The 19,618-nt window shown below is 44.1% G+C and overlaps 1 protein-coding gene across 6 annotated transcripts in view; it reads right to left on the reverse strand.

Moving 5' to 3' along the window:
- The window catches only part of SPSB1 (splA/ryanodine receptor domain and SOCS box containing 1), a 43,796-nt gene that overhangs the window by 17,779 nt on the left and 6,399 nt on the right, over positions 1-19,618 (reverse strand). The window contains exon 1 of one of the 6 annotated variants that reach the window (XM_080377946.1): positions 15,078-18,704. The exons of 4 other annotated variants lie outside the window; for them this stretch is intronic. The gene's annotated coding sequence lies outside the window, so the exon portion shown is untranslated. Of the gene's footprint in view, positions 1-4,894; positions 11,975-15,077; positions 18,705-19,618 lie in introns of those variants that run through there. One more of the 6 variants, XM_080377949.1, reaches the window with a different exon arrangement.

Below are 19,618 nucleotides of genomic sequence, written 5' to 3' on the forward strand. Positions count from 1 at the left end.
CTCAGATGGGTTTGTCTTCAAGACTCCTAGGTTAGATTGCTACCCAGGAAGAAATTTCAGGGTCTTCCAGGGCTCTACTTAGTCCACCCTCACAAAAAGTCAAAACAGCAAGCATTTAGGAAATCTACCTTCAAACCAGGCCTTAAAGCCTCAACTCCAAAGTTATCAATGGGTGGTCTCAGTAGTGTCAGGGAAATGACCAGGAATGACAAAGGACTGAAGAGGTACCTGTCCTGACAAAGCTACAGTACTGGTCTGCTTTTAGCTTCCCATTCAAAAGCATTTCAAACACAGTGACAAGGCCTGTCAGTTGCTCAGAAGCTTTTGTTGAAAACTGATCTGGAAATGGGGAGAAGGAAGACTGTCTATCCTTTCACTGTAGTTACTGGCTTGACCAGAGGATGATCATCAGGTCAGGCCTCATTCCAGTGCAGTGAAAACCACAGTCCAACTGACCATTAGTTACTGTTTCTCTTCCTCTAGCCCTCCCCATCTCACTCAGTCACACTGCTGTATGAGCGCAAGCATTAGTGCAATCACCCTGAAGACTGAACTGGGGAACCAATCCAGGACCATGTTGTTCCAAGCTGTTTCACTGCCCCATAATACAGACATTTGCCCTAGCCCACAAGACCAGCAGGAACAAGTAGCAATTATTTTGACAGCCACTACCCTCCAGAAGCCATTCAACAGGTGGAGTAATAATCTGTTCAGCACTGATGTTTGAAAAATAGTCAGCATCTGGCCAAGCTGCCATGCCTGCCTAATGTTTCTCCTTCCTTCCCTCCAGCACTGAAGCCATAAGGTCCCAAGACAGGCTGCATTTAGAAAGGCATTTCCTCCTCAATTAAGCCATCATAAATTTTAAATAGTAGATATTTACATTCAGAGCTATTTGCATTAAAGAAGCCCACATAATCCATAATAAGCCACCCTCTTGCACAAGAGCTCCCTGTTTAGTTACTTCCCCACTTCCTAATTTGCAGTCCACTGTCCATCCCTCATGTTTGTTTAAGTATCTTGATTCATTTTTTTGTGTGATAGCCAGTAGATGTGGAGGGGAGCAGTGGGTGGAAAGAGTGGTCCAGAGCTTCCATTCCTGTATCAAAAGCTTTTTTTGCTTAGACTGCAAGATTAGCCAACAAAAGCCATCAGGACAATGGTTTTGGTAACAAAGCACTGCTTTCCCCTTGGAACAGTTAACAATGAATCACTGTGGTTAAATGCTAGCAGCAGCTGTATTAAAACAAATCCATGTTAAAGTTCCCAGCAGTCACCTACCAAAACTCCTCTTCTGTCTCCTTCCTAGGTGACAGCATGGCAGAGCAAAGACACTTGTACAGCTGCATCTTGTGCTATTCTCTCCCAGTTCATGGGAGGTTAGCCTCCTATTTTAGCTATCCTTTGCCTAGAAGCAAATTTTTAGAAGACCTTTCTCGCTTCCCCAATCCTTCAAACACATTGCATACAACATGGTTGGGTTTCTCATAGACTTAAAACTACAGTAATTGCTGGAAATGCTAGTTTAGAAGTCCTCTTTTTCCAGGACAGCTGCTGTGCTGCTTTCAGTGGGCAGGAGAAGGCAACTCACAACACTTCCATAAACGCAAAAAGCCCATCAATAGTTTACTGAAGTCACCTAGTCCACATCAAGTACCAATGCCTGCACGAGAACCGAACTGAGCCCCTTACTGTGTTAGTCACATAGATTTGGGCGAGTACTATAGACCTGAAAAAGCAGCATTTTCTTGAGTAGATGGGTTGACAATGTAAGGTACACAGCAGATCCTGAGGATTTCAGTCCCTGCTCCTAAAAGCAATACAGAATACTCTGTTAGGAGACATGTAGGATCCATCAGGATTCCTTCTCTCAGGAAAACCATTTACAGTTTGAGATTTTAACATTAAGATTGCCCAACCACTGCCGCCTCCTTCCTCTTTTAATTTCAAGATGTCACAAGCACTGCTAGCAGTAAAGCAAAAATCCCCACGACAGAGCTGCTGCCAAGCACCAAATTACTCAACCTGCTGCCCTCAAACGGGTTTATTGTGTCTGAAGCCTCAGTACATGTATCTACATCAAATACATCTGCACCAGAGGGGAAGTTAAACAAGTGTCTAGTACCGCTCATCAGTGCTATGGAAAAGAATAGTTGAAATCTGGGCCATGTACTATAAACAAATAATTCTTGGTCTATTGCAACAGTGTCTCTCTGCTCCCTCTAAGCAGAACATTAGATTCTTACTGCACCACAAACAGAATACAACAGTTCTCTGCAAGAGAGGGCAGAGCAGCACATTCAGTCACAGCAAAATCAGGGCCTTATGGTGCAGAACTGAAGTTATGCTCCATCCCTGCTTCACTGCCACTCAGTTTGGGAAGCTTCTGTACATCACTTCCTTGGATCTGCATTTCCCCCATTTAGATGGGCAACAATACCACTACCCACCTACCATGCAGGTTAGAAGAAAATATTTTTTGTACAAGTCAATGAAAGCGCAGCACGCTTCTCATTGTTGCATCACAGGGAGATAATTGAGGCAGAATGCAAACAGGACTGGAGGATGCCCTATGAAATGAGTAGGACATTCCAAGGTCCTGCTGGGTATCAAGTGTGCTGGGCATCATTCAGTTCCTCCTTACAAAAAGCTGCTTTGTCCCTGACATTTAAAGAAGCAAAAGTTAGCTTTTCCTCCTCCAGTTTTATAAATTTGTTTACATTTGCATCCTCGGCAACTCAGCTGGCATCCTTTTCCTCACATTCAACAGTCATGCTCTGCTTCCTAGTTCATCCCTTTCACCCTCCCTTCTACAATCTGCATTTAGTCACCGTGTTGACCTCTGTCACAGCAATCCCACCACAGGCAGGGGGATGGATGTAGAAAGACTCCCATTCAACTATGCATGCTTACTGCTATTTTTCAGGGAGGAAGTAATTCAGGCCCTCAGTCAGAAGCTAATTTCCTGACTGAGTCTTTTCCATCTGATCAGATACTATGACAATCAAATCATGAGACATAACACAATTCATTCTACAACCCTGGAGTTTAATGCAGTTAAGGATCTCTGCATACACAGCTATTGCATCTTTCTACACAGGACTAGTGCTATAGTGCAACCCCATCTATGCAGAGCTTTAAGTACAAAAAAGGGCAGAGAAAGATATAGTATACCAAGCACAACCTCTCCCAAAGCTCTTTCCTTCCACCAGCTCAGAAACAGGTGCTAGCAGTACCTCACCAACAGCCTGCCTCAGCCTGTACACTGCATTTCCCCCCACCCTTTTATCACTTGGTCAAGGGATTAAGTTACTTGGGTTCCTCTGACCTATCATGATAGTCATGTCCCTCTTTAGAGAGGGGCTGGCATCAGACAAACTAAGTGCAAAGCCTAGGAGCACTGCAGTTCAGTAACTGTTGTTTTAAATCTTGTATTATTGAACATCATGTAACAAGCCTGGAACGCAGACAGTATGGCTGCTAAGGCCTTGGGCAGCATCACTTGGGAAGGAAAACTTCTTCCAAAACTACATTTAACTGATCTTAATTATACCTTGCAAGTCAGATCCATCATCCTGTGGATTTAAGGGACATGAACTTTTCCTTACAATACTTATCAGAAAGACAGTTCACCTTGTTAATCATGCCCCCAAATCCTAAACACCCTTTAAGGACACAATTCAGGATGTTGCTCCTTTCTGTAAGTTTTGAAAGCAAAGGGAAGCTGCTTGGTCAGTGTACTGTCTGCTTTCTTAAAATTTAGTCCTTCACTGCTCCCCAAGAAAGAATCCCTCAGTTATATCTCTCCTACCACAGTCTTCCAGCATCGCAGAAGGGACAGACCACTAGCAAGAGCTAGCTCCATTATCCAGCACACCGCACTGCAACAAGTAGTCAAAGGATTCAGAGGTATAGCAACTGACAGTCCTTGGTACAATGCCATGACAAAATAAACCCCTGTATGATGACCTCCTGACATACAGATGGCCGGGCTCAGAGAAAGAAAATAAAGCAAGCTTGCGTGGATGCTTTGAGAGCCTAGAAACACTGGTGTCCTTCCAAGGACTGCCTGCTCCAAAGGAAATACTATTGTCAAAGCAAAAGTACTTGCCACTGCTAAGTATTCAGTATTACCACAGGATAGGAGTAGTTGTGAAGTTTAATTAGAGTCAAATTTTCTTTTGTGGCTCCCCTTCAACAATGAGACAAGACTGGAAGAAAGCTTTTTTCTACAAACGTTTAATTAAAGAAGTTTTAGTAGCGATGCTGAGAATTGAAACAACATTAATCTGTTTTTCAGGGCAGAAATTGGTTATGACAGTTTTTGACAAACTGGGAAACAACCAACCAAAAACCCCAAATTCTAGTCTGGCTATGCAGGAAATAAGTCTTGTCTATCATCTAACAAAGCAGCCAACCCACTTCGAGAATTTAACTTTTCTGATAATACCACAGCAAGATGCCTATGCAAGCTTATTTCATAGAATCATAGACTAATTTAGGCTGGAAGGGACCTCAGGAGGTCTCTAGTCCAATCTCCTCCTCAAAGCAGGGTCAGACTAGGTTACTCAAGAGTTCCATGTAGTTTATTTTTGAAGGTTTACAAGAGCAGAGACTGTACAACCTCTGGCAACCTGTTCCAATGCTTGACAAACATCACCGGGACAAAAACTCTCCTTATACTTAGGGTTATGCATCTTCCTCTGTTCAAGTCATTCCAGTTTCTTAATCAGCCAGTTTCAGGTTGAATTTAGCATTAATCCTCAGGTCAAAAATCCTAAACAAGTAAATGTAGTTCAGCCTCTTGTACTAGCTGGTAGTGCCTTCTTACTGGACAGTGAATTACCCTAAGCAATATAGACATAGCTTTAGTTCACGGGTCTTTCTGTCTTACCTTGCCACATGGAAAAACTCAGCATTCCTCTACAGTGTTTACTCAGATCTCTTCATCCTGGGCTTGTTAACCATTGAAGATAGCTGAAGTTACATCCTCATGCGTAAAGACCCAGTAGGTATTTCACAGCTTAAACTATAGATTCACGTCTTTCCTGTCCCAAAGTCTGTGGAATCTGAGGGTGTCACCACTGAAAACAAAAACCTCACACGAGGAGACTGTTGAGTCACTGAGGAATATTTTTTGCTATTTAGGAAACCATTCTGTTCACTTAGCCAAAGGATGTTTTCAGAAGTCAACACCCCTGCACATGTACCCAAAGCAGGAGCTCATCAGCTCACAATCATGACAGGTTCTTGAAATAAAATTTAGGATTCCTAACTTGAAAGCCTGTCAGACTCTGCAATGCCTCCAGCACCAGCCCTATATGCAAAAAAGCCTTCTGTGACCTCCCTCAGTAAGTCTGGTAGTTTCAGCAGGACCAGGTAGACATTAAAAAAAACACCCAAACATTGCCACTTTCCAAAAAATGCCTTTTGCAATTTCTCTTCAAAAGCATCTGGCTTCTACCGTTTTCGAGGAGTTATTTCCCCTAGTCCCTACTCTCAAAGGAGATCTTGACCCCATTACCTGCACATCAGATGTGCCTCTGCTGCATTAGATAGCTCTTGTAACATGATAAATCATGTCAACATCATCTTTTCCATGTCCTGACACAGCAAGCCAGCCATGGCCAAGTTTAGGAATTCTTCATTTCCCAAAGTCACAGGCTACACAAGCTATGCTGTGTCTTAGCCTTATCCACCAGTTTCCCTCTCTCTGAGGGCAAGCATGCTTCAGCATTGCCCTTGGAAACAATCTTCTCAATGCACACAGCTTAGTCACATCACCTTTAAGGAAGTACTGCACCTTACAGGAACAAGGCTTATTTTTTTAAGTGGAAGAGATGAAAGCCAGAAGCTGGACGTTCACACAAACCTCATGCTCAGTACAAGCCTTTGAAGGCAGGAAGGCTAGGGAAGGAAGGGTGGACTGGGAAAAAAGGACTGTCTGGCTAGAGGATAGAGATTGCTTCACTGCCACAGTGAAGTGTCTGAAGACTCATCTCCTCCTCAGCTCCCTCCCCATGCTGTGCTCCACCTCGAGCTATACTGTCGGCACTCTTGTGATAGCATTGGCCACACACTGTGGCTTACAATCAGCTGGAAGGAAAACAGTCTGTAGGAACACCGTGCATCAACATCAATGTCTGCCACCCTCTTCCCCATGCACAGCCTCACCTTGAGAAGGTCAGCGTCATCTATACCTCCCACCCAAAAAGAACAGTCACCGACGTTCCCAGGCAAGGAGGGATCTGCATGGTAACTTAGAGCAACCCAGGCTGAGGAGCTTCCAACCCTCAGATTTGTTTCAAAGGAACACAGAATTACCTTCAAGATAAAAACAAGTTTTATTATCAAATTTAACTAGGTATTTTGCTTTGAAACACAATTTCTTCCCCTGCACATCAAAGGGCTGTTAATTTTAGTCTTGCAGCTAAAAAGTAGAAGAAATGAAAGCAGCATCTGTTTGGAAGAGATGAATGCAAGATAAAAGGTGTCTGTGACAGAAAGCTGGCAGCAGCCTTATGTTTCCTATTCAAACTTGACCGGGGAACAGCAACTCTTAAAACATAAAAGCTGTGGAAAAACCCTTCCCAAATCCAGCAACACAGCCGGAAGATGCAGCAATTGACAGACAGCAATTGCAACAGCCAGCTGAGGTGAAGCGTCCAGGCAAATCTGAACTTGCTATCCCAGTGTGATCAAGCACCAGTTGCCCAAGTCCATGATACGCACCCCCTTCAGCTACCAATTCCCTGCTCCCCTCCAAGTCTCCACAGGTAAAGCAGTTTCCTAAGGTTCTCCCTTAGCAAAAAGGAAGCAGTCTCACACCATTGCAGAACACCTTCAGAATGTTTGGGCATAAATGGCTTGCAATCCAGCCAGTTGAGAAAGGAAAAAATCATTGTCATTTCTTCTCTGCCTAGTACGGTCTGATCTCTGCAGCGAGTCAAGTCAGAATCATCATGAGTTTGTTATATAACACAAATTTTTAGACATGCTCAAGTCCACCTCTGTAACAGAGGCACAGAAGTTTGTTACAGACGTGTATCAAGGATAGGTCACCTGTGCTCTGTTTTTAAGAGGATTTGCTAGCACTTCACACATCAGGGCAAGAGGCAGTAGCTTTTACAGCACTGAAAACATTAGAACAGCCATGCTGTCCTGCAAAAAGGGCTTCTACTGGAAGCAAACCAAACAAATTTTATGGTCCGCAATGCTACTTGTACCACCTAACCAGGGAGAATATATAAGCACCTTGCTCTTGTCTCAGAGGTACCGGGGCAGGGGGTGGACAAGTCCCTCTAAATATTTTTACCATGCAGACTCATCAGTGAGGGTCACTTTGATCTGCCATCCTGATGTTCTGGGTAGGGAAGGACTGTTTTCTGAGCTTTCCCCATGCTTTTTAGTAGCACCAGGCTGCATCTGTTGGAGCTCAGGGCAAGCATTCAGAGAGGACCAGGCAGCTAGCATAAGGTACAAACAGCTCACATGAAAAACTAAGAAACATGGATCAAATACAAGATTTGCAGAACCTAAGTGCCATGTTGATTGCCATGCGCACATTTATTGTTTTATTCGGCTCAGGATTTTTGCTGTGGAAGCACGGATCCCCATCCTTCCACTGATTAGCAGCTGATATGGAAAGCTACTTCTATCTAACCTTGAAACTATTCTGAACTGTCAAGCAAAGAGAAGCCAACATAGTGCAGTTTGCCTAACACATTGCCAATCTCAAGAAAGATATGTTCGCCCCTCATTTCTGAGGCAGCTGCCAGAAACTATGCAACTCAAACATTGGTTACATGAGCAAAAACCCAAGGAAAGAGCCAGATAAACATGCAATGGACTAGAGCCCAGACATTTGTCAACATTCAGCAAACCACTCCATCAGCATGCTCAGTAAGGTAAGTCCTCCACAACCAGGAACACACACAAGCAACAAGCCATTTCACAGCAGCTCTCAATAAAATAAAGTGCTGAGCTAAGAGGATATTCCTGGCAGACAGATTACACAAGAGACAACTCATACTGCCAGCTTTACTGGAACATACACAGCAACTCCCCAAAGCAGAGCATTCTGGGATGATGCCTCACTAGATTTCTGACTTGTCATTAGCCAAAAGAGTTAAATGACACAGTTGAACTCTGTGTTTAAATATAATTGACCTGGGATATACCATAATTAGGAAGAGAGACATTGTACATCTCTATGAAGCCTACAGCTGGGCAACGTCTCAGCATAACGCAATGTTTTGTTTTCACCATTACCTGAAAGGGTCCTTGAAAATTGCTGTGGTGGTTTTGAGATAGGCAGGGTGACCAAAAGCTTGGGTTCTTACATCATCCAGCAAGAGGCTTCACATAACATAGCAATTTTAGAAAGCCACTCTAGCCAGACTGCTTGAAGTTTTATCCCTGTACAAGAGCAACTAGACAAATCAGATTTGAAAATGCAGGACATGCTCAAATGAACTGGATTAAAGCACATAATACAAACTGCTGCTGCAGGAATTCACTTGCTGCCTTCAGAGGACATCTGTACTGTAAGGTGGCCAGATGTTCAAAAGCAACTTTTTCCTGGAAATAACAGTCGCGGTAATACAGAACAAATGTTTTTGCCAAAAAGCACTAGCAAGACATGCACCTACAGCACTGTTCACAGTTACTTCAGTACTGGTTAGTGTCCAGAGCAGCTGGTTCAAGTGGCAAGGAGTGGAATCTGTCCCTTAGTCTTACTGGGACACTCAGAAATGCATTCCTACGCAACACAACAGTTTTAACTAGTTAAAAATCTGTAAATCAAATGGTATTTTAAGGGGTTTCCTCATCACCTCCTGTGTGCCAACATTAAGCTGCATTTCAATCATTTAGTTTGAGCAACAGTTCAAATCCGTATGATTAGGTCCAACACTGCTAGTTTACGTAGTAGTAGTGCCTATCCACTGCAAAAAAACCCGCACACGAATTAACAGTTCACATCAGTTGTTTCAGCAGATGGAACTAGAACAATTGGTTAGGAGACAGCCATGCTCCGAATCATGCAGAGGGCTATACTGTTGAAGAAACGATATATTGGCTGAAGAGACAGATTTGTACAGGCTTTTTGACAGTAAACAGCTTTAAGTGTCACCTTCTCAGACAGCATCTGAAAGCATTGAAATTTTTACTCTGGGCCACTTTAGCATAATCATCCAGACTCACAAGATTATGTCTTGTGTGTAGCAGTCCATCTTTACACCCAGCCACAAGAATATTTCTCCCAAATCATCCAGTTCCAAAAAGTCTCCCAGCTCAGCATCATCAACAGTTACACGATCAACAGGCATGGTGCTGGAACATGGAAAAACTGCAATTAGAAGTATCTACAACTTCAACAGCAGTTTGAGGAAGGATACTGGAAAGAAAATTTGTGTAAAGGAAACAATCTCCTCCTTTAGGTATCAAGCATCTACCCTGTTTTCAAGACAGGGCACCATACCAGAGATCTTAGTTTGAGTTTGTGTAGAGACACTTTTGCCTTTCTAGGCAGCTTAGTCTGACAGCAGTCCATTATCATAACTTTCGGAAAGAGCAGTGAAAAAGTATCTAATCATTTGCCTGAAAATATTCTGCCCACCATTTATCTTCATTTTAGGTATCAAAGTCACACCTAAAGCCTTGCTCTTCCTGTAATTTAGATTCAAACAATAAATCTGCTAAGGTTACTTGCCCTCTCAACAGCAAAATAACAACACACAGTGTGCAGCTCCACAGAAGACTTTGCTGGGCTCCCTATAACCATGGAACAGATTGGTCTTGCATACACAGAGTACACAGCCACACGTGATAATGAAATTTAGCACAGAAGTCCAGCAAGTCTTGCAAAGCTGACTGATGCAAATGTTTTGATAAGCTACCTGCTAAGACAGTAGCTACTAGCACATGATGTTCATAAGGAAGGTTCCTTAACACCCCGAGCAGCTTTGGAAAGATCTTTCCTTTAAATTAGGAAGAAGCACAATCTCCCACAGGAGAGAGATGGCCACTGCTCAGTGTCTGAGGTCTATCTGGGGTTGACAGGGGATGCCAAGATGCCTTTTACCTCTTCTATTTCCACCTTCCAAATGCCCTGACCCCACCTACAGAAGCCCAAGTAAGCACAGTTTGAAGAACATGCATGTTCACTATCTCTTCCTTCCCTCCCTAGGGCTACTCAGCAGACTAAACTGCAGGTTTCCTAAAGCAGCAGAATTCCAGTACCTGTAATTATGCCGACAGCTTTCTGCTGTGACTATTCCAGACATTGCCATCTGAGACCTTTCCATTAAGGTTACCCATTCAAAGCCCCCTTCAATGGAAGAGACAAGAAACAGTGCAACAGTCAGTGATGGGACAAGTTTATTAGATGTAAGCAAGCCTGACTTGTCTTATCTAGACGTTAAACAGCTGCCCACACTTTTGCAGTTCAAAGGCAAGACAAAAGCTGTACAGTCAACCTATCCTCCCAACATACCACAGTCATCATAGGTCCTCATAAGTCAACATGCCTTCTAAATAAGTGTTTAATATAAACATTTGTACAGTCACTTAATTCCTGGTGAACCAAGCTATTTGATGTGGGCCACAGAAAGCTCCCATGACATCAATGGAAAGTTTCCAATTAGGAAACCAAGTTTGAAACACATTAATAGAACTTAAGAAATAGAGAGGAAGAAACGTTGTAGAAATAGCAAAAAAGACCTGTTCTTAAGAAAGATACACTCTATATACCTAGGAACATAGAGAAAAGGTAAGCTGCCTTGCTTTTTCATTGCTTAGCAAGTAAGAATTGTAGAGGTAAGTACAGTTATGTTAGCTGCTCCCTTCAGTATAAGCATCTGTCTTTTCTAAGGCTGGTCAGTCTCAGCCAAAGTACATTCAACTGTTTGTCAGCTGGTACCAAAGCCCTTACTCCTCCTTTTGAGAGGGCTGGATGGCTTTGCCAAGATCTGCTGTGTACAAGCATCAATTTGAAAGTAATAAGGTAGCCACTGCCACCCACCATTCAGTGCATCACAACCTCCCAAACATAGAACAGATGTAAACCGTCTAGAATACCTAATGCCTGGAATATCAAACACAGCCACCACATCCAGCAGTGTTTTCCTGCCTTAAAAACCTCACATCAGGAAAAAAATAAGTTACCTTGCAGTTTTATTTCTACAGTCAATTCATCACACTACTACTTGTGATACTCAGTGGAAGTACAAGCTCAAGTCACCCTGCATGCCCATCCCCTAAAGATAATCCCAATGCTTTGGCAACACCATACTAGGACTTTAAAGAGCTGGCTACAGAGATATTCACCGTGGACAAATGCATCTAGGCATGCATTAATGGGACTGCCCAGCTTTTTTATCAGACTTGCAAGCAGAAGAGGGTGACATCCAGCAGGCTGCAGAGCCCTCCCTGCTGCCAGCCTGCCACCTGCTGGGCCAGCTGCTCTGTCCACTCAAGCCTCGGGACAGGACTTTCACCGAGTCCAGCACCACTTCCACCACATAGCACCACAACCCTGGCTCAGACACCGTTTCCATGGCAAGCTTGTTTTGCAGGTGTCAAAACAAGATTCAAGAGTGTATCGAGTACTGCAGAAAAACCATCTCAATAGTAAAAATCACCGATAAGCCTTCTGCCGTACTTCTGCACCTTGAAATGGAGATTCCCATGAGGCCAAGTGTTCTTTCAAGAACAGTTTAGACTGGGCATTTGCTGGTATTTCCTGGAAGCTTTGAAGACAGCCTAATCCAAATAACATAAGAGCACACGCCTCCAAAACAGTAGTGGTTACAATACTCTATCCCTCCTCTTCACCTTAATGACTATAAACTTGAAAACCTTTCTTGTATCTCAAATACACAGGAGGACTTGTCACCAGTCTTAATATAAGGTCTACGGCACACTGCTACCCAGAGCCCACTAAGGTCTTATCTGCATCAAGAAATCTCTTCCCACATAAAGCTCTAAAAGCCATTCAATTCTTATTTCTTACCAGAAACAGTGAACCAGTAACAGCCATCCTTCTTCATTTTCACAGAAAAGTGTTGCAACACTTATCCCGTAAGACACTGTCCAGCCAAAGATAAGCCATCATCATATCTTGCTCTTGTATGTTCCTAGATGCACACCAAAAGCCATGCCACCCCTCTGGCCTAAAGCCCAAACATGCTTCTGCCTACTAAGCTCAGTCAGGGGACACTGCACATGTCCCATCAGCAATGTGCCATCACTGGAAATTCCATTCACTCCCACTGTTAACGTGCTGCCACATGGTTGTGCCCACAGTAGCAAGCTGAGCTGTTCTACCTAGAGGGATACGGCTGGGAAGGGAATACCAGCACGTACTTACAGCCACGTCTACACCAAGGGACAAAAACTGAAGGCACCTCATGAGTCACAGCCAAATTCCTTTTTGGAGAAAATGTGCACAGCAGGAAGTTCTCATAGAAAAAACACCACTAAGTATGCTGCTAGGTATACTTGCATACCAAGATTCTCCTCTTCCAAAACTAGTAAGCTCAGTGAAGCAGCAGATTCACTGGAGTTCCTCAGAGGCAAACATCTGGACACATCTGCCATCCTGGAGTGACACGGCATACTTGGCAAGTATCCCCTAGTAAAACAGTGGACTACTCTGGCTATGGAACAAGCAGGAGTGCAGTTGCACAATCACAGCCTGCCTGCAGATGTGGGTTACTGCTCCTTCCAGGCTCTCTCTAGTCAGGTGTCTCCTCCCACTTAAAGTATTGACACACAAAGCTATGCCTCTTGCAAATCCAGTTCAGTGTCCACACACCAGGTTTTATCTGATTACTCAGATAAAGCCTCAGGATTTGATGTTATTCATGCCACAAGCACAGATTTGGGCCTGTGTGGGCACATATGACCTGCTCCTTCGGCAGTACCACTAAAAGACAACATCTTACAGCACATACCCAGAGGACAATCAGTATCTCAAAACAAGAAAGATTCATCTGGGGAACATGTAGAGCGAGCCTTCCAGGAAAGCTCAGTTCCTTCAAGAGCTGCTTCTTGCAAACACCAAGTTAAGAAAGTTAAACTACTTAGCAGCTTGTTGGTCCTTGAGAAGATCATCTCAAAGTCCATTAACTAAGGCAGCTATCAAAAATGAACTACTGTATCCAAATTCCATGATGAATCTCAGCCACTGAAGTGAAACCTTATAAACAAATATAAGATACACACTTCCCCCTTTCTTCTCCCTATCCCAGCATAGAGGAAGTCAGACCCACAACCTGGAAGACCAGTAGCATATTGCCATGCTGGTCTGCCTTCAAGTCCCTGGATTTTCACCTTTACCCAAGCTCACAGCCACTTCACAGCAGATCAGCTGCCCTTTTTGACTTCTACACAACTGTACGCTGGCAAGACTGTGTGCCACATACCTAACCTTACAGCAGTACCCTGCTGGGATCAGTGCCATGTCTGCAGCCCTTCTACTCTTTTCCTCCTGGGCTGCAAACTAAGCCATGCTAGCAAGATCTAAGAGACGCATGTGCCTGAATCCATACTAGAGTAACATCTGAGGCTGAAACCACTTATAACTGCCTGATCCTTGTTGCAAGAGCGACACACAGCACTCCAAAAAAGCTGTATTAGGGAGGAAAGCACTGCCCTGGCTCACAAGAAAAAAAACCAAACAACCAAACCACCACAAACAAAACATGTTCAGTAGATTGATTCACTCCCACCCCCGGCTCCACTTTGTTCCAGCTGGAAATGCACAACATGCCACATGGAAAGCCCCAAAACATCAGTAGTGAAGCTGTATGGGACATCAGGCAAGGAAGCCAAGCGTTCAAGCCAGCAGTGCAGAACCTGACAGCAAACTGTAGGGTAACAACACAGCACAGCCTACAGCAGCTCACACCTACCACAATCTCTGAGGAGAAAGTCCAAGCAACTACGTTTCCTGCCCAAAGGAGTCAACCCAGGCACTTTCTGGATTCACATAAGCTCCAAACCTCTTTTCAGCAAAAGTCAACAGGTTTCTTTGCAGCTGTTCAACAGTTCACAGGAACTAGGCCATAAATGCCAATTCTCCCAGTTCAGCTTATCCCTTACCAGCTGGGCCACAAAATTTTAGGTTATTTCTTTACATGGGCACGACTTGAAACTAAGTGCCCAATGTACTAATGCCTTAGGATTATTAAGGAGCAAAGCAATCCCTCTCCCACTGTCCAGGTTCTCTAACATTTAAACATCTAAAGTTTAAACAGCCTTTAAACAGCATGGGGAGGCTGCCTATCAGAGAGAGGTCCCACGTAAAAGTGCTGACAACACAGCACCAACCCCATTCACTCCACATACCCAGTGTCCCATCTCCTCCACAGTATGGACCAAAGACTGCGGGGTCTGGAAGCTTGTCAAGGGTCATTATTCCCTTCCTACTGAGAAGGAATGCTTCTGCAGCATGGCTCACTAGGCCACACCACTACAGACCCAGGGATTCTGAAGCAACATACAACAATGAATTAGGGTATATGGGTAAAAACTGTACTTTGGCAAACACCAGGACTTCTTTCAAGCCTCCAAACGCTGTAGCTGGAATCCAGGCATTTTTCACATCCCTAGTTAATGTACAGTTTAACTTACAAAAGGCCATTCACACTAGAATTTATCCACAGTGAGGTTCTCAAAAGTTTAAACTAAGAATTTCTAAACATCCGAGACCAACGTAGCCTTCTCATGTAGGGAATGGCTTGGCCTTACCCCTTGCTTGCTTTTCTTGGCTGTTTACCATCTGTGGCTCACGTTCTTTAGAACCAAGTTGTTTCTGCAGTTTTTGTGCAACCAAGTGCCTTTGTACATTTATGGTGTCAAGGCCCCATCTGGGACCTCCTCAGGACAGATTTCTGACTTGATAACATACCAGCAATCCAAAGAAAGAAGTTCAAAATGAACATCTACACAGCTGCTCTGACTTACAAGCTTTATCAAATTCCCCTCCCAGGCTAAACGAAAAAGCCCATGTTTGGTAACTCCATTCAGACATTACCAACTTCTGCCCCAACGTTAAAAGTTGTTGCTCTCACTTTGAAATCAAGCAGATAGCGGTGAATTTTTTTTGCTTCTTTTTAATGAAAAAGCTTTCTCCTCCCAGGGAAGGTTCTGCAGGTTGAAAGTCTTATTATACAGTAGCAGCGCTGCTTCAGTCTGAAGTCTGTCTTCCCATGTTCTAGAACAGGAAAAACTAGCAAAGCTGTAAGACAAGAAAATGTTAGGGGACAAGACTGCCCAGGGTTAAGGAAAACAGATAAGGCAAGGGCAGGCAGCTGTTTCTCTATTAAGATCAGAAAAAGATGTTAATCCAAAAATCTTTGAAAACTGAAGTTCATTGCTGCTTAAGCACAACATAAAACCAGGAAGGAGGGTGGCAAAACAACCACTACATTAATGAAACATACAAAGTCAATGGCACACTAAGACCTCAATCCTAGCTGTGGCACTTCCACACTGCCACCCTTCCCACCCGACTGCCAGAAATTCCTGCATCCTAAGTCTTATCTATTCCAAATGCTTTGATGAGCCACAGTGTAGAGCCCATAAAATATAGCCTGGTATTAGATTCCTTCCCTGCCAAAGGTGACCAAAGAAGAAAAGAGTTCGCTTTAATTTTCTCCCTTTTTTATAAACCCTAAAGTAAAACCTTGAGGGATTGAAGCAAGGCCACACATCAAGTCATATGTATAAAAAGGATCAGCCCACAGCTGTCCCTGGCTTGCAGCCCTACACTCATCCCTTTAAACCACACTCCCTGGGGCACACACAATACTGTCAGATTGCTACAAGCACCAGCTGCCCTGGAAAGCTCTGGACCTTAAGCCCAATCCTAAGCATGACAACATGTGACAAAGAACTGTCCCCAGCAGTCATCATACAGCACCAAGCACCCATCTCACTAGCCAGCACTTGCATCTGCTCATTGCAGTGGCCTAGACCCAGAGCTCAAACGCACAGTTAACATGCTCAAGCCATTCCTGCCCCTGTGCTCTCTCCCATGAAGGGGCCTCTGCAGAGGCAGCCTGCAGCACCCAGGCATCCATGGGGTTGGGACAGTTTCAGTGTTACTCAACCCCAGCTCAACAGTAGGACATTATTCACGGTTCAGCTGACTGTCCTGTCAGTACCCTTACTCACTGTCTTGACATGCAAGGGGTGTACCTCAATATAGCATCCAGCTCACACCAAATTTTACTAGGGAAAGTCAGCTGTGTTTCCGCCCCTACACAGAGTTGAGACAGCTTGTGCCACCCCACAGCTACAGAAGAAAGCAAATCCTCTACCCAATTAACATCCAGAATGAAGATTTAAATCACATTTGCTGTATAAAAAAAAAGTTTCCAGATGGGTGACTGCAAAGGATCCGTAACTCTGACCCTCTGCAGGACCAAAACCATACTAGCACAGCCTGTTTCTACAGCTCAGATGTATTTGTTTCAAGACCATAGGCAGATGGTGACAGATTGTCTAGTGATTAGCTAAGGAGTCACCATTAGAAAGTTGCTGGCTTTCAAATCCCCCATAACAGGATACATTTGCAACAGACATTTTGGGTGACATGAAACCTTTGTATTTTGAGAAGGAAAAGCAGCATCCAGCTAGACTGACTGCAAGGGAAGGAAGTCAAGCCTTGCCATGAAGACATTTTGAGATTTGTTAGTACTTTGGTACTTGTTCAGATATTCCAACCACTGAACAGGAGGAAGATTTCACTGTCACCAAGAACGTTAATTCCTGCAAATAAGTCAGCAAAGAGTTGCCAAACAAACATATACCTAACTACATGGGCAACGCACGTTTGAGTGTTTACTACATAACTGCAAGTTTATCAGGGAAGATAACTAGGACAAAAGAACATCAGTGAGAGCTAGGCAGACATCCGTTCTGCTGCTCTCCAACCTTTCCTCGTGACATTTATGTGAAGCTGTTTGTAGAGACACCACAGAAGCTAAGTGTTTCAGTCTGTCCGTTGGTGAAAGGATCAGGGTAGATAACAGATTGTTCTTGACCTCTAAGCTGTGAGGCAAGCAGAAGCAGACATGCAAGAACATCATACAAGTTCTCCCAATGGTATGCACCAAACCAGACATCCTGATTTCCAGTAGCATCCTCATATCCTTTGGACAGCTCGGTTTGCAGTTCTCCCATGTGTAAGACAAGGCTGCATGTCAGTCACTCATCGGTACATTTATACATTACTTTTAATTTCTACAACTCACTATAATTCTTCCAGGAAGGCATCCTGCAATGAACAAGAGTGAGTTTCCTCGATCTCCTATCCTACTCAGTTGCCCAACAAGACTGCTGGATCTTTCCAAGGCCGATCCATTACATGTTCTTTCTAGATTTGATACTGCTTCACCAATTATGATCACCAGGAAGATGATTTCCCGATCAATGCAGCAGACCAATTTACGTCACCCCAGGAGCTTCCAAAGCTACCCACAGTAGGGCAAAGCAGTACAGAGTTTAAAGGGCATCTACAAGCAATCCCCTCCCTACTTCTTTTCAGGCGATTACACTACTTTAGTAGTCCCCGGGGAAACACAGTTAACAGTGGCACTTTTTCCCCCATGATGTGCTTGGAAATTAGTACTTTTTAGCTCGGTTCTCTTGCACTCAAAGTGTGTTCAGCCATTCCCTGTAACACCTTTCCCATCTTTGCTAAGGGCAACTGCACTCATTCCCTACTTCGTCCAGCAATTATTTATTGCTAAGGTGGCAGCAGTAGCTGTTACTCACACGGAGTAAGGAAAGATATTTTTGTCACTCAGAGCAGCGTAGTAACTGGAAGTGAGTCAACACCTTGACATCAACCCACTCTGCCATGACCACCAGCAAAGCAGTCCAATGACTGCAGTTTGGTAACTTTGGTTCTCAGACACTTACTCACTTCTGTTCTGCAGGCATTACACAGCTTTGTCTGGAAGCAACTAGTGTCTTAACTTTTATCTTGTACCAGCAACCTAACTTGCAAAGGCACATCACATGTCTGCAAATACAAAGGAGCAGGGCAACAGTTTCATGGCAAGCCACATACACCAGGCTTTAGTAGAGTCAAGGTTCAGAAACTCATACCTGAATGGAGCTTTTAAGTATAATCCGTGCTGCTGCTTCTCCACGACTATAATGCTACACCACTCTACTAGTTAACACATGTACAAGCCTCCTTCTAGAGAGTATGAAGCACAGCCCAGCTGAGATCATCCCACTGATACTCCCTGCCAACACCATTTAATCCTGACTCCCCTTGTCAACACAAACCTTCAGTGACTCCAGACTCAGTCAGTACATGTATACTACAGCCCTAAAACCATAAGCACAACTTGCACTGGCCTATCACAGCTAGTCTATCAAGTGCCAATTCCAGTGTATTCAGTGGTACCAGTGGCAAAATTTGCCAGAGACACAAACCTCAGGCAGCCACAGAGCATACTACCTTCTACATCTTTTATTCTTCAAAAACTACATTATGACTTGGAAGATTAACCATCAGCAGTCTGCACTCATTCACAGAGCCTGGCATACAGTGTCCTGACTGGCTCACCAGCTACAGATTTTTAATTCCAGTAACCTCATAAATTCTTAATTAGCCCTCAAGACGGAATTGACAAGACAAGAAGCCCTTGCACACTGCTTTCACGTTATCAGAGGAAAGGAAATGTAGGGGACCTGGGCATTTTTCACATCCAGGATCTAGCAGCAGTGACCTGACTCCACACAAATGCAGCACATATCAGCTAGCTAGTTCCTAGAACACAAACCCACATCTCCAAAGTATCTAGCATAAGTTTACAAACAAACTCCAACCACATTACAGTGCACTTCAGTAACCTCTAAAGCAGAGGGAGGCTGCACAAGCCTGCTGATGATGTACTGCAACAATGCGATGCCCCCCAGAGGAACACAATGCTGAAGTTCATCCCTTGTTTTCAAGGGGGGAGAAGAATAAATCACTGCTTTATGCATCCATCATCACAACCACCAAGAGCCACGACAGAGGCAGTGGCCGGGCACACTGACAGAGCAGGGAGGAGACAGGCACAGTAGCCTCCAGTTGGTCAGGGAAGATGCTCCTCAAGCCAGTTAAGTGCTTCTCAGCATCGCCATTCACTTTGTGATGGAGCCGTGCCACTTTACATTCCCAGTAGGTCCCTTATCACCTCACCACAGAAACAGCCCTCCTCACAGGCTAGGATAGCCACTCTGACCCCATCCATCTTACAGCCAGATGTCTTTTACTGCAAGCCACTGGAAACGCTGCGTGGTTTGGTCCCAGTAACTTAGCAGCCAACTCACACCCAGCAAAACTAAGCTACCTGTGCTGCTGTGCTTTGCAATCCAGAATCCGGTATAGAAATCAGACGTTAGAGGGGTGGGAAAAGTGAAGGCTTCTTCTGGGACAAAAGGTTCAAAAATTCATCCTTCACTGCTATCAGGAAAAAAAAAAGAGCTGATCTTTCTCCAAGGCAGCAACTCCCATTTCTACAATCATTTTGTAAACTTCCTTATCTTGAGCAATAGCTCAGGCAATCGGTAGGTTTCTAATCAGGAACGGCCACCACCAGACATC

This window comes from Falco punctatus (assembly GCF_963210335.1).
Source record: "Falco punctatus genome assembly, chromosome: 3".
Taxonomy (NCBI): Eukaryota; Metazoa; Chordata; class Aves; order Falconiformes; family Falconidae; genus Falco; species Falco punctatus.